At 39.5% G+C, this 9,287-nt stretch overlaps 1 protein-coding gene and 1 long non-coding RNA gene across 2 annotated transcripts in view; one reads left to right on the top strand and one right to left on the bottom strand.

Annotated features, from left to right (window-relative positions):
- Window positions 1–5,142: 5,142 nt before the first annotated feature.
- The window catches only part of LOC109289717, a 20,045-nt gene continuing 15,900 nt past the window's right edge, over window positions 5,143–9,287 (bottom strand). The window contains exon 3 of the long non-coding RNA XR_002095451.1: window positions 5,143–5,216. This is a non-coding gene — a long non-coding RNA (uncharacterized LOC109289717). The remainder of the gene's footprint in view (window positions 5,217–9,287) is intronic.
- The window catches only part of SMPD3 (sphingomyelin phosphodiesterase 3), a 217,077-nt gene continuing 212,936 nt past the window's right edge, over window positions 5,147–9,287 (top strand). Inside the window, exon 1 of the mRNA XM_019505918.1 lies at window positions 5,147–5,219. The gene's annotated coding sequence lies outside the window, so the exon portion shown is untranslated. The remainder of the gene's footprint in view (window positions 5,220–9,287) is intronic.

Here is a 9,287-nt window from a genome sequence, read left to right as displayed (position 1 = left end):
TCCTCCTCCTCCTCTTCTCTCCTGCCTCTCCTTCCTGAACAGTTTATATCCATCTGTGGCAGTGCTTCAGTCATACATCCTATCCTGCCAAGTCTCTGTTATTCCATGTCATAGTCCTGTAGCTGTGCAAAGATTTCCAATTTTTTCTGCTTGTTTCCCAGGCTCTGTGTATTCGTGTACAGGCACCTAAGGTAACTAGCCAATTTGCCCTGATTTCTCAGGACAAATGAGAAGGCCTCCCCTGTTGCCTACTCCAGCTTGTGCTTCCTCCAGGTAACCTACTTTCCCACTTACCTCAGAACTTTAGTCTCCATCCCCTGGAGAACCTGGTTTAAATCCCTCCTCACTAGGTTAGCAAGCCTGTCTGCAGAGATGCTCATCCCTCTCTTTTTCAGGTGGATCCTGTCTCTTCCTAGCAAGTTTGTCTGGACAGTCACATCACAGTTGCAAGCAGAGGCAGTGGCTCTGGCATTGTGACACCCTGCAGCCATTTCCTTAAGTCTCTTAATCTGTCTTCTTGGTCTTACTGCCCTTCTTCCAAGCACACCTTCCCTAGCAGACTTACCTGTAAACTGGCCCATTTACTGTTACTTGGTCCCAAAAGGTTGTTTTTTCCCTGCTTGCTCTTACCAAGCTTAAAGGCTCCCCCTCAAAGGTGGGGAAGGGGAGGCAAACTGATTTCCCAACCGCCAGCAAACCGCTTCCCCCATTTGCACTCTCCCTGGTCATTCAGGGAGTCTTCCTTTATACCCTGCTGGGCATGGATTGGCTCCACCCCCCACTGGGACCTTTGTTAAGCATAGGCAGCAATCACTCAGCTAGCAACACTCTCAGCTTTTCAGAGCACATGCCCAAAACACACACAGCCTACCAAACAAACCCTCAGCAAGCCAGGTACACAGGCAGCCCTGGATCACTTACTTTCCCAGGGCAGTATGTAGTGCCTAGTGCCTTCCTCTTCCCCTTTTTCTTCTTCTTCCTCTTCCCTTTCCTTCTCTTGCTCCCAGCACACTGCCTGCAAACTGCTTCCATTGTCTGCTGCCCCTGTTCACTCACCAATTTCAGCCACTCTTGTACTGCTGCTGCTTCCACCCAACTTCAGCTGCTGCTGGCACAGGAAATCCATGACAATTGGTGGTGAGGGAAGCTGCAGTGACCTGTATAAACGTGTTGGGTAATATCTTCTTGTTTTCCCTGTACTTACCTGCCACAACTTAAATTTAATAAGAAAAGGAAGGAGATCAGTAAGTTGTTAAAGCCTGTGATCAAAGACTAGAATCCAGATGTTACATGCTCAAATCAAAGGTTTATTTTTTAAAGTAGAGGATATAGTAACAGTACCCTTACCAATTACTTCATTGGCAAAGGTAGTTGACTTGAAAAGTGAGAAAAACCCTGAACTGAAATTTTTGGGGATACTTTGTTTAAACTAATCTAAACTGCTAATTGCCTCTTTAGCATAATGCAATCCCCGCGTCTTTCGTTCTTCATCCACAGCTAGTGCCAGGGGCGGTTCCCTGCAGCTCCTCCACAGTTCTGATTATTTCCTAAGCAGTTGTTGTCCTGTGGAGTCAGGGACTTATTGGAAGCTCTGTTTCCCCACACACTGTCCCAAAGACTCAAGTCTTTTATTCAGCTCTCTGCCAAGCCTGTTCCTGCTGCTTCAGCATCCCTCCAGACTCACCACAGCACCACTATTCTTGTATCAGTGTTCGTCAGGATCTAACCTGTTGAATCTTCAGGTAGTCCAAAGCACACAATGTCCTTCCCAGTCACAGGTTAGACTTCTTTCCGTTTATTTCTCTCTAGGGTCTCAATTACCTCCGTATTCCTCTTCTGGTGCCCAAAGGCAATCTGTAAATGTCCTGCTGCTGGTTTTATCCAACCTCTTTCCAGGTGTGAAATCCTCTCCACCTAGCAGGGTGCATTTGGAGGTCACTCCTCCCAGAGCTAGCCCAAGTAACAGGGCTCCTGCTTGAGTCCCTGTTACAACCTGAATTAGGAATACGTGAGAGTCCCAGGCTTTACCACAGTGGAGTGTAACCCAAAAGGTTTGGGAATCTCTGACTTAAGCAGATATCTTTGCTGAAGCCAGAGACTTTGGTGACTGAAAGATAAAACATAGTCTGGAGCTGAAAAGTTATTCCATTCCATTCCATTATTTTTGTTTTTATTTTTTTAAAGCCCATCAAATCTTTTTTCATTTAAACAAAGCTTTTCACTAATGTGTGAAAAGTTACTAACAGCTGCACAATTGGTGTTACAAGAAGCACAAGTTGCTTCTTGGTTTAAACCAATAGTGCTCAACCTCTGGGTGTGATCAGTTGCATGAGGCTGGTGCACGTGTCAGGTTGGTCCATGGGTCAGATCCAGCATGGGGTTGAAATGCTGGATTTGGCTGTGGAGGAGTGCCACATGCTGGTCCATCCTCATGTGTTGGATTGAGCCATGGAGTGACACCGTGAGAACCACAGCAGTTAATGCTGTCATGGGTTCTCCTCTTCCAAATTACCAGACCCGTGGGGAGCCCTGCAGGCTGGATGATGTGGCCCTGCTGGTTAGATTATGTGCATGGGTGGGAGACTGAGCACCACTAGTTATACTATTCAAGTAAATTGGTTCATATCCTAATCTCTTTCAGTAACATTCAGTTAGAAACTTGGAGAACTCTGTTTTTGTTTTTTTGTTGTTGTGTTTTTTAAGGTCTCTTATATGCGTTTCAATGCATGTTTATTTTGGTTTTGTTTTTCCATGTATGCCTGAATTTTATGCATTTGTTTTGCTTTCCCCTTGCAAGGAAAGAATGCTAAGATCCTATGGTGCAAAAGGGAATTCTTTGGTTTCCTTTGAAGTCTATAGGAGACTTGAAAATCCAGCTAGAGGAGCTAGTCCAAGAGTTCCTCTGGGAAATAACCTACATTTCCCTGCACTTAGCTACATGTATATTATATACACTCTTTATTTGACAAGTTTCATGGAGGGGTAGGACAATCTCACCTCAAGTAAACAAAGTATAATGTTATTGTCTGGCAAACATTCCACCAAAGAACCTGGAGAATATCAGAAGTCTGGCTTCTTAGGCTGGAATTTCTTTTATTCCATAATTGTTAGTATTTTAGGATGGTGTAGTGTATGCTATATACTTACTCAAACTTTTCTGTTTAGTGTAGACCCAGTGCTGTAACTCTTACTCATCCCGCTGCGTTTGCCCATAGTTATCTGATGAAATTCAACAGGAGTACTGAGCATTAGTAGGAGCTGCAGAGTTGTACCCTTAAACACTACATTCCCAGAGCCAAGAATTAAGTACTGAAGAACGTTACATTAACAGGGAGAGTTACAGAATTTGTTCTTGTTCCCATTAGTCGATGTAAGTTTTGACTTTTGTGGGAGGGATTGGTGCCAACATATTTATCTAAACCTTAGAAATTTATATGGATTTAGTGGCAGTAATTGCTCAAGTGTTTGAAATCATTGGGCATAGAGAACATTTGGTCCTACTGAGGCATCAATACTCTGCATCATTTTACCCAAGGTCCAAAATCAGAGGCGTAACAAGGCAACTGGGTGCCTGGGGCAGCAGCAACACATGGGGGCAGCAGTGACCTCTGGCTGTTGATGTTGCCAGCAACTGCAATGGCAGCTATAATTTTTCTGTCCTCTCACCCTTCACCACAACTCCCCACCCCCTACTCTGGCTGCTACACCAGTTGTCCCACCTTAGTTATACTGCTGTCCAAAATTCCTGCAAAGGAGATGCCATGAGGCTGCTATTCCAGCCAGTAAGTTGAGATGAGTAACTGCAGAGAAGATGTGCTTTTAGCCCCCTGTTTGCCCTTACTTTAGAGTTGGTAGATTCCATGTCTCTCACATGGAATATGTAGAGCCCCATTATTTACACTTAGTGAAAGATGTGATGGAGGTCTCAGTGATTCAGGTATTTTCACTGTGTAAGTTTTTTTAATAAACATTTTTCTTACTATGTGAAACATGAGACTTTGCAGACTATAACACAAAACATGAGTATCACTCACTTCAGTTATTTGAATTTCTTGTTAGAATACTATATAATTCAGATGCAAGTTATCTTACAATAAATTAATGCTTTCTTTAACATGTCTTGGTATTTATTGACAGTTAAGTGTGAATAATCCCTTAAAGAAAAATAATTCCTTAGCATTTTTTCATTATTAGAGAGGTGCTCATTCTCCCTTTCTTTTCTTCCTGGAGCTGAACTTTTCATATATATTGTATTATATTCCTTCCATTTGCTGTAGAGGGAAAAATATGTTTCCCCAATTTTTTCTAGTTTTTGAGAACCAATATTTTGAACAACATGAACCATTTCCATTCCAAATAAAGATGACTCCTCTGTTTACTTATAGGATGACAAATTCTGGAAGGCTTTTCTAGAATAAATCTTTTGTACTCCATTGCAACAAAATTAAAGACTTGTTCTATTTTAGCTTTGTTGCTAGAGTATATCCATTACTGGCAAAATTCCATTCCTGTTAGTAATAAGAGGGCAGCATTAATTGTCTGGCATATGTAGCAAAATTTACTGCTCTGCCTATTTGACAATGAAACTTATTTTGTTTTTTTTTTATAAGTGATTTGATATGTATGCACATTTAAATCTTATAACATGACTCCATACTCAAAAGATTTTTAAAAATCTCAATATTTGTTCTACTATGGTTTGATGTCCTTTTAAATACTTGATTTTATAAGCACCTGACTAAATCCTGGTTGGTGAAAAGTGAGTTTTGTTTTGTTTTTGGAACAGGATGAACCATTATACCCAAATTAAATTGAAGAACAAGAACTTATTAAGAGGCTGATTTGCAAAGCTCGGTTAACATGATTGTGTATTAAAAATTGCCAGCGCAGATTGGATTCCTTATTCATATGCAGTTACCACAATTGTGTTGAGATGCATCTTAGATTTGGCTGAATATGGCTCACTTTTATAAACATCTACTATAATAATATGCGCAAGTTAGCTGTATTTTTTGCATGAATATTATGAGAAAAACAGAAAAGTGTTATGCTAAGATTAGTGTCTTTAGTATGCATAAATAAACTGAGGCAGTTACTTTACCCTTCCTCATAAATAATTTTAACTACTATTATTCTACTTTTAGGTTAACACTTAACCTGAAGCAGCAAAGACTGAATGAAAACTTGAGAGAGAACAAACTACAAGCATTCTTCTCCTGGTATGTTAATTATGGTCCTATAATTGTGTCTTCAAACAAGGTTTGAAGAGGCAACCTTGGAGGCAACAATCTATATTAGTTTACTAATGGTGTAGTATTTCCAATGATCGCAAAAATACTGGAAGAACTGTACTTTTTGCTGTAGGCTTAAGTAAAAATTAAATTTTAACTGGCTAAGAACCTGTACTAGCAGATATTCTGTACCTGTACTAAATGCTCCATTGTGTATTTTATGCTTGCTGTTGAATGTTTGTTTTACCTGGTGTTTTACTCAGTTACTGGAAATAGCACTCAGATTAACTACTTGCATTCTGGTGGTGCCTAGAAGCTTCAACAGGAACTCAGGTCATATTGCACTAAGTACTGTTAATATATAGTAAGAGATGATTGCTGTTCCAGAGTTTACAAGGGATGGGAAAAATAATTGTTGTTGTTATGGGGGGTTGTTTTACTTTACAAAAACTTCAAAGTATAAATTTTTAGGATGGATTTAATTTAACTGACATTATTCCTCTGTTTCCAGCATTATTATTCAGTTTCTATGACCTGTCATTTTGCTCCCTAGAAACAAGGGAAAATGGCACTCTTAAGTAACATGTGGGTAAGGGGGACTAAGATGAACATAAACAGGTCTGAAGTGCACCAACATCAACACTATAGGAATTGTTCAGAATGGCTCTCACTCAGTGATCTACAGGAGATGAACAAATGCCCAAGGTTACTGTTAATAGGTTATGGCAGGGATCAATCTCCAAGCTGGCAATCAGTTCACATGTGGGAGCAGGACCTATCATCTAATTTTAGTTGCATCATTTGATACACTAGTACTTGGAACTAGACAAAAACAGAAAGCTGTTGCTGGGGAAATTTCAAATAAAACACTGTAAGAAGAAAGTTTAAAAAAAACCCTCAAAAATGCTTGTTTCAAATATTTTTTTTAATTGTTCTTAAAAACAACAAAAATATACTCACTACTTCCACAAAGCTTTGTGATTTCAATAAAGGTGTTTTGACGAGGTCTAGAATTCAGCCAGATTTTATTGGGTTTTTTTTTCCTTGTAAAACCTAGTGAACCTAGGCAGTATCTCCTGAAGCAGAGAATTCCAACTAGAAAGCGCCTGTTCATGTAAAGAAGAAGGTTTGGGAGAACTAGTAGTGATGCACTACACATATCAAGTTCTCCTAACGATAAGTATATTGACGAAGAGGCATATAGTTAGAAAAAAATCTTGTCCATAAAAGAAAGAGAAAACTGTTAGCAGAGTAGGTTATCTTTTCTTGATGAACTTGAGAGAGTTCAACATTCTCTGAATGTTGGACAATATTTTCATTGAACTCTGAGCAGTTTTTTCTCTTCTCAGTACTTTCAACAGCAGCAACAGACTTAACCCTGCAAAGTCTCCTCCACGTGTCACAGTTAATGAAAACTTGGTATGAATAAAAGCTGATTAAGTGCTATGGGATTTGACCTGTTTTTTCTTTAACAGCAGGATATTGGCATATATAGTTTTGTATTTCTTTTAATCTGTAATGGCATTTGCTGCTTTATCTGTCCTCACAGTATGTCTGAAGTATCACCAGAAAACAGTATATGTTTTAAGTTTGTTTGGTATGGTGCTTCTACTTCAAGACGCCACATGACCAGATATTCCATGCAAGAAAATTCACTATGACTTTTCATTGTTGGCATAATTGGTTATATGGAGAAAAAAGGTGTGATTTAATTTTTTTTAAACCCATATCTAGAAATTGAAATGTGTGAAGCAGTGGTGGAGATTTAAGATAAGTCTGACAACTATTTCAGTTCCATCTCAAGTAAGGCTAGGGACAGAAATTACACATAAACTGGTATAAGTGATCAGAAACCAGTTCAAATCTGTAACACAACAGAAGTTCAGTGCATGTAAACCGCTTTTAAATGGCCAAAACTGGTTTAAGATGAACCTGGATGGATGTAGTATCAGAATTAACTAATTTAAGTTAAATCAGTTTATTGAACTTCTGTCCCAGATCCCCTCCAGATTCAAGTTAACTCTCAGTCCCACCAGCATCTCTGGATGCTTTGCACCTCCCCTGCTACACCCCCCTCACAGGTTGGGTGGGCTACCCAAGCTGTGTGCTCTAGTGGAGCAAGGAGGCATAGTCTAGCGCCCCCAGCTTCTGGCCACCGCAGGCATGTGGCTGCATTTTCAGAATCAAAAGTGAATGTCTGTTTACTTGCTTATTGGTTCAATCTACACAGTTTAGACTAACCTGCAAAGGTTGAATCAATTCAGCCCTGGGCTTTTTGACTGTCTATACTTAGCCTAAAAGAAAGGCTTTTAAGAAAATAGTGTGAAGTTTGATGCATTGAGTTCTGTCCACATTGAATCTTGTCTTGTGGTATAATTGTTTAGTTTGTTTTAAAGACATTAAGTTTTCACCACTGAATCGCAGTTGTTGCCACATATAAATTGATTTTTCAATTAAAAATAATTCAGGGAAGTCCAGTGTTTTAGGAAGAGATCATCAGCACCAATGCCCTCCTCTTGCAGCACTTAAGGTGAGATAAAAAGGTCATGAATAACATAATCCAAACTCCCACTCTTTGAGAGTTCTGAGAAGAGCCAGAGGCAGTGTTATTTATGGGTGCTACAAACAGTCCTTTGTAGTACTAGCTTGGTAAATGTGCATTTAAGCTTGAGCTCTCATCCGTAAAGTTAACAAAATTATTGAAACCGCTTTCATAGCAATCAAGGCAACTGACACTTGTAGTAATACCATCTTATAAATAAACTGCATGCCCAAATCCATTGTTATATAAATAAAATTAAACGTTACATAATAAGATAGGTTTGGTATGCAGAGTATTTTTACATTGTTTATTAAATCATTTGACTTTTACTGTGTATTTACAATACATATTTTATACAAATGCTTTTATTGAAGCAGGTGAGCGTACAGATTTGATAATGGCCAGTAGCAGGTATTTTAAAGGAAGATGAATGAACTTGCCCATGCAGTTATGCATGAGAAAAAATTTCTTACTAACCATCACATTCCTGATTGATAATGATCTTATGTTTTGCAGCATGAAATGTAGTTATGCTTCTTTTTTAGCCTGTCTAACTTTAATTCTTAATAATGGTCATAAAATTATATGAATCATTTAGAAATCCAGCCGCAATGTGACCTTCAGTGACCTAGTGAGGAGACGAGCACCACAGGCTGATTGTACCCTACACGTAGTAGTTCTTCATTTGAATGCTTCTAAATTATTGCATTTAAATTTATCTGGTGATCATGCTTCTACTCTATATAACAAAAATGGAGGACTGGCTCATTTTTTCCGCTGTATGCCTATCTTAATTTTTTTTCTTCAACTAGGATTTATCTAGCTTTTTTTCCTAGATTTTATAATCCCAGCTGTTAATTTACACAGTCAGAGTTCAAAGAGTATTATACATGTCATTATGCAAGGTCTCAAGTGCCCTCAATTCCCATTGAAGCTAAAGGAACTTTTTCTGTCAAAAACATGAATTAAGTGAAAACAAAATTTTCCATGAAAGAATTGATCTTGCTGAATTTCTAGCTACATTTTTAAATGTTTGAAATTTTTTTATATCATAGACTCATAGAAAATTAGGATTGGAAGGGACCTCAGGAGGTCACCTAGTGTACCCCCCTGCTCATAGCAGGACCATCCCCAACTAGATCATCCCAGCCAAGGCTTTGTCTAGCCAGGTGTTAAAAACCTCCAGGGATGGAGAGTCCACAGCCTCTCTGGGTAACTGTAGCAGGACACTGCACTGGGATGTGCCTGCTCTTTTAAGAGAGCAGGTGATAGAGGAGAGCTAATGAGGGACCCACCTAACTGGAAGAGATCTCAGGTTAGAGCTATATAAGCCCAGAGCCTACACTGGTAGTCAGGTAGTCTCTCCCCAGCAACCAAGAAGTGAGGAGCTCATGGCTGCAGGGCAGCAGGGCTCCTGAAGGGACCAGGATTTTGGCTGAACAATGCTGCGGGCCTGGGAACAGAGGAAAGTGCCTTGGACTGAGAAAGACTGGGTTTACAGGCAAGTGGCCTTT

The sequence above is a fragment of the Gavialis gangeticus genome, unplaced genomic scaffold (genome assembly GCF_001723915.1).
Source record: "Gavialis gangeticus isolate Ggan-Ray unplaced genomic scaffold, GavGan_comp1, whole genome shotgun sequence".
Lineage (NCBI taxonomy): Eukaryota > Metazoa > Chordata > Crocodylia > Gavialidae > Gavialis > Gavialis gangeticus.
This window is presented reverse-complemented; position numbering and strand designations above follow the sequence as displayed.